The sequence below is a fragment of the Petaurus breviceps genome, unplaced genomic scaffold, assembly GCF_028583685.1.
Source record: "Petaurus breviceps papuanus isolate PSGF00001 unplaced genomic scaffold, PetGlider_PUasm1.0 90760, whole genome shotgun sequence".
Taxonomy (NCBI): domain Eukaryota; kingdom Metazoa; phylum Chordata; class Mammalia; order Diprotodontia; family Petauridae; genus Petaurus; species Petaurus breviceps.
In genome coordinates, this window is record NW_027187338.1 from 2,773,536 (window position 1) to 2,779,694 (window position 6,159).

Here is a 6,159-nt window from a genome sequence, read left to right on the forward strand (position 1 = left end):
AGACTCTTAATTCCTCACTCCTTTGTCCAAAAATCTTTAATTCCTCCCCATTGTCTACTGAACAAAGTCCAAGCTCTGCAATCAGATATCTGAGTCCCTCTCTGATTTGGATCAAACCTACCTCTCCAGCTTTCTATTATTTCACTATTCCCCATTACAGACTTCAAACCAGACTACTCTCATTCTCTAAACATGTCCTGCCCTTTCCTACCTCTCTCAACCCAACAATTTCCATCTGCTGAGAGTTGACTCATCTTCCAAATTTCGACTCAAATGCCACCTTCTCCATGAAGTCTTCTTGGACATTGTAATGTTAATAGGATATAAGATCTTCCCTTGCCCATTAATAGGCTTCATGTGGAGCCCATTAAGAGAAACTTGTTTAGGAGAGAGAGGCTTGCGTGTAGAAAGACTTTCACACCTTTTGTTAATTTCTAATTAGGCACTGAGTCAGGAGGGTAGTGATGCCCTCTGGCTCTAAAAAAGGGTATATATATATATATATATATATATATATATATACATGTATACACACTTACACACACACACTGAGGTTAGCATTTTGCTTCAGGGCTCACTCTTTGGAAGAGTGTTCTTGGGATTTGGCCAGATGAAACTCTGGCCAGTCATTTAGGAGCCCTCCAGCTTTGAAAAACCTTCTCTCTCTGGTAAGTATGTACCGTGTTTCCCTGATAATAAGACCTATCCCAAAAATAAGCCCTCCCCTTACTGTGTAAGATTCCTCTAAAATAAGCCCTCCCCCAAAAATAAGCCCTATTGAGATTGCTACTGTAGTGAAGGTGATCCCCTGCGCTACACGCTACATTACGGTACCCTCTGTATGCACCGACCCCCCCGCCGGTGAAACGCACGCCGCACTCGGAGCTGCATCCAATCAGAGCTGCAGCAGTGAGCGCATCATCCTGTTCTTCCCCAGTGATTTGCTTATTGAATAAAGGTACATTTTTTTGTTCACATTTACCTGTTTATTAAAATTGCTGTCAATGTTCATTAAAATAAGCCCTCCCCTGAAAATAAGCCCTCTGGTGTTTTTCTGTCCAAAAAAATTTAATAAGACAGTGTCTTATTATCGGGGAAACACGGTATGTATTGCCTTGGTCAGACAGTTGGATCTGTCTATTGATCTGTGCTGATTTCTCAGACAGTTAGAAGCCCTGTCAGTTGGTCTTTATTTCTCTGCTTGTGTTTTCTCTATTTTCTTTGGATTTTCTCTGACGTTCAGGGTGCTGATTTTCCCCCTGAACTAATGAATGTAATTTAAAAAGATTGTTGACCCCTTGAACAGCTATCTTTCCTAGTAAAGCATATCTAAGAACCTGTGCCAACAGTCATCCTGGGTATGCCAATGTGGTTGCTGGTACAAATATCAGGAGCTGGAAGTGAACTCTCCTTCCTCAGATGTCTCACAGCAATTTGTACCTTTACAATCTACACTTGTCATGTTCCATTTTCTATCAAGTTCATCAATCAAGAGGCAATGAGGGCCTGAACTAGGGTGGTGGCTGTGTGAACAGAGAGAGGAAGAATGTGAGAGGTGCTATGGAGATAGAAACTGCAATACAGGGCAGCTAACTGGACATGGTGGGGAGAGGGGAGTGGAAGAGAGGAATCAAGCATGACGTGGATATGGTAAACCAAAGTGACTAGAACATGGTGTTCTAGGGAAGCTCAGAAAGGGGGTGTTTGGGGACATAATGAGTTCTCTTTTGGATACATTGAGTTTGAGATGTCCACAGGCATCTGAAGAGAGGCCTGAACTGGGGACAGGACATCCCAGTTTGAAATGTCCAATAGGTAGTTAATGACTTGTGACTGGAGCTCAGGAAAAAGACTAGGGCTGGATAGATATAGGTACAGAGAGAGAGAGAGAGAGATCTGAGTGAGAGTCATCAGCCTAGAGATGCTAATTAAGCCTATATGGTCTGATCTATGTGGTTCTCCACTACTGGAGGTATCCTAGTATTTCTGATCTTTGTATCTGCTCTGGGATCTGACACACAGTAGGCACATAATGTTTGTTGAATTAAATATGATGTCTAGGTGGATTCTAGCACCAACACTTAGTTGTGTGATCTTGGGCAAGTCACCTCACCTCTTGAGCCTCGGTTTCCCCATCTGCAGAATGGAGATAATAATATTGCTCAGGATTTATGTAAGAAAAGTAGCCTGTAAACATTAAAGTGCTATAGAAATGAGTACTATTCTTTTTAAGTAGATAGTACTTTTTAAGTAGACAGGAATGAAAATTACTTGACCCAGCCTACTTGAGCAGTACAGTAACTTGCTCATAACCTATTCCACACTGAGAAGTGACCTTGTTAGGGTTTCCTGAAGGCACAAAGGACTCCTAGGGCCAAGATGTAGACCCCAGGAGGATTGTGTGTAGCAGTCACTTGAAGTGTGAGTCCATTTTCCTAGAGGACTAAATGGGTTTGTAGAAGAAAGAGTATGCCTCCTGGTTTGATGGGAATATTGTTGTACTTTAGTCCTTTCCTTGCTCTACTTTCTTAATAAATATCCTTTCATAAAAGCTAATTGATGAGCAGCTAGGTGGTACAGTGGATAGAGCACTGGGCCTGAAGGCAGGAAGACTCATCTTCCTGAGTTGAAATCTGACCGCAGACACTTCTTAGTTGTGTGACCCTGGGTAAATCACTTCACCCTGTTTGCCTCGGTTGCCTCATCTGTAAAAGGAGCTGGAGAAGGAAATGGCAAACTACTCTGGTATTCTTGCCAAGAAAACTGCAGAAAAGGCCATGAAGAGTCAGGCATGACCAGAACAACTGAATAACAACAACAATTGATCTTAATTTATATTGGGGAACACACAAGTAGGGGTTTATGAGAGAATTATTATCCTTAGATATAGTAATTGCCATCTGGGAGAGTGAACACAGAGATTGTGTTATATACACACAACATCTTTGTGCTAAACATGGTTTTATATGTGTCTATGTGTGCATGTGTGTAGCCATGCACTGGCTCCCCTTTGCACTTCTCTGATGGGTAAAAACAGAGCCAAAAATTTTCTCCCCAGTGCCTCACACTGATCTTGGCATTCTGCTTTCCTCTGCCCCAGAGGTTGCTTTCTCAGAGCCAATCTTTGATGACGGATAGAGGTAGAGGAGAATAAACTTCCCAGAGCTGGCAGAGTTATCCCTAAGACACCTGACCCCAGAGCCAAGCATCCAAGGCATCACGACCCTGGTACTTCCTCCCTTCCTATAAAGCAGGGGTTCTTATCTTGCGGGTCCATGGAGAGATTTCAAAGGTTGGTGAACTTGGATGGGGAAAAAAATTACATCTTTATTTTCACTAACCTTTGGTTTCCTTTGTAATCCTATGTATTTAATTTTATGCGTGTAAAAACCTTATTCTAAGAAGGGATCCATAACTTTCACCAGACTGCCAAAGGCCTACGAGACAAAAAAAAAGGTTAGGAATTCCTGCTATAAAGACAGAGAGGAGGGAAGGAAGAAGGAAAAAAAAAACGGGCTGTATTCTCACCCTTGATGACTTGGGTTGTTGGGATTTGGGGGAGTGGTAAGGAGGTGGGGGGGAAGCCTGAAAACTGGGGCTTCCCTTCTCGCTTCCCTGTCCCTCCCCCAGAGCTGGTGGGTTGGAGCTGTGGGGGAGACAAGTCATAGCTTTATTAAAAGTGCTTCCTCTGATGCTGGAAAAAGCAGAGCAGATAAACATCAGCCTTCAGTGGGATGTGTTTCTGATTAGGACAGAACAAGATATCCATGGGAAATAGTTATGAAGGGCCAGCCTGGGGCGAGCAGGCCCCACAGTCCCTGCACAGGCTGTAGTCATCTTGGAAAGAATGTAAGAGCTGGGGTTTCTGGGAAAGTCTGTGTATATTTGCATAGTCATTTGCATATCACTCAGTCAAACCCTGTTCCTTTCCCCCTCCCCTCCAACTTCCCCATTTAGTCTCTCCAGTGGCCCAGAGAAGGGGGATGGATTGCTTCAGGTCTCAATGACCTTTTTCTATGGAAAGCAACCCATCCAGGTCATAGCCCACAGATATTAGTGGGCAGAACTTACTTGGGTGATTGGCATGGTGGATTTGGAATAATATAGTAGAAATAGGCTGCACCTAGAGTCAAAAGACCTAGGATTGAATCCAGTGCCCAGCTACTTACTACATGTGTGACAACCTTGGGTGAGTAACTTGACCTCTCTAGACCAGAACTTCCTCCTCTGGAAAATGAGGGGGCTGGACTAGGTGATTCTTTCCAGCTCTAAGTCCTGTGGACCCCAGACAGGGATGGGGTATTCCCCAGGAGACTAGGGTTGTCTGTCACTTACCTAAATATCTTTATTCCCCTCCAGGCTCTCCCTCTTCCCTGTGGCTCCCTAAGGACATTAGGAACCTAACAGAACTCCCTTTCCCTAACCCGAAAGGCTCAGATCATGCCTAGGAAGGAGCTGGGGGGAGGAAAACTGAGGGAGGCCAGGGAGGCAGCCTCTGGCCCTTTAACAACCTCCCATCTCCTCCCCTCTTTCAGAGAGAAGGAGGAGGGAGGGTTGGTCTGAAAAATGAGTATGTCCCTTTTCCAATTTCTCCACAGCTCCTTCCTTCCAGCCCCACTCATCTGTTCAGGTGAACCTCAGGCTTGTCATTAAGTTTCTTTCTTTGACACCTCAGCTGCTTCCATGCCTGGGGCACTGCTCCTTTTTTTCTATCTCCTCCCTCCCTCCCTCCTTCCCTTCTTAAGCTTGCCTGAGCAACCAGCAGGAGGGAGGAGGGAGTGGGGGAGCAGCCAGCATGAAATGGTGATGCAGAACTTTAATTTGAACTCCTTTCTGTTCCTTGGCTCCTTCCATCTAGGTGAGTAGAGGTGAGGAGAGAAAGAACTGAGGAGGAGAAGGCTGTAACAGACTGAGACATCCAAGAAAGCTGGGGCAGGGTTCGAACTCTTTCCTTGGGAGGCTCAAGACTGGTCACTCTGTACTTGAGACTTTGCTCAGGCCAGAAGGAACAGGAGCGATGTTTGGGAAGAGAGACTTAAGCTGGGGAAAAGAAAAGAACCTGGATGGAAGCTCCCGGATGGAAGGGACTGGTTTGGGTTTTTGTTTATTGTTTTTGACTTTCTTTGTATCTCCAACACTTAGCACAATACCTGGCACATTGTAGATGCTTAATTATGTTTAGTTGACCTACTGAATATCTGTATATCTAACACAGTACCTCAGGACTATTTGGAAGTCTCCTCCACTGGACTCCTCACTGGACTTGACTGCCTTGGCTGACTACTGGCTCCATTAGCAACTCCAGTCCCTTGACCTCCAATGGCCTTTCCAACCCTCCAAAGCTCTCATAGTGTAATGTTAATGGGATTTAAGCTCTTCCCCTGCCCATTAATAGGCCTCACAGTGGAGTCTATTAAGGGAAACTTGCTTAGGGGAGTCTTGCTTGTAGGAAAGTTTTCACAACCTTTTGTTAATTTCTTATTAGGCTTTGGGGCACACTCATTGGAATAGTGTTCTTGTGATTTGGCCACATGAGATTCTGGGTAGTCACTAAGGAGCCCCCCCAACTTTGAAAAACCCAGATGTTGGTGCTTCTCTCTCTGGTAACTATATATGTATTGCCTTGGTCAGACAGTTGGATCTGTCTATTTACCTATGGTAATTTCTCAGACAATTAGAAGCCCTATCTGTTGGTCTTTATTTCTCTACTTGTATTTTCTCTGTTTTCTTTGTTTGGATTTTCTCTGAAGTTCAGAGTGTTGATTTTTCCCCTGAACTAATGAATGTAATTTTAAAAGATTGTTGACCCCTTGAACAGCTATCTTTCCTAGTAAAGCAGATCTAAGAACCTGTGCTAGAAGCTATCCTGTGTATGCCAGTCTGCTTACTGCTACACATAATTGTAATGTGTAATGATGGTCTGTTCCATCTCCAGATACTGTTACCTAAGATGAGGAAAGAAGAAACATGAGACAAAAGAAATAGACACCATGTGTTCACAGCCATATGCAGCTGGGTGGGAGATGGGGCCCAATGCCACCCTCCCAACAGGAGGCCTGCAGCAGCTCTTCCTCCTCACTTGAAAGCTGCCAGAGAAGAGAGACAGAGACCACCCACTCAAACCTTTTGTATGCACACTCAGTTCTAGTTCAGCTGCCA

The 6,159-nt window shown here is 44.4% G+C and overlaps 1 long non-coding RNA gene across 1 annotated transcript; it reads left to right on the forward strand.

The window, feature by feature from the left end:
• The first annotated feature begins 3,916 nt into the window (after positions 1-3,916).
• LOC138146366 (uncharacterized) lies at positions 3,917-5,860 on the forward strand. Its single transcript, XR_011164460.1, has 2 exons — positions 3,917-4,189; positions 4,859-5,860. It is a non-coding gene; the product is annotated as an uncharacterized lncRNA (long non-coding RNA).
• The last annotated feature ends 299 nt before the right edge of the window (positions 5,861-6,159 follow it).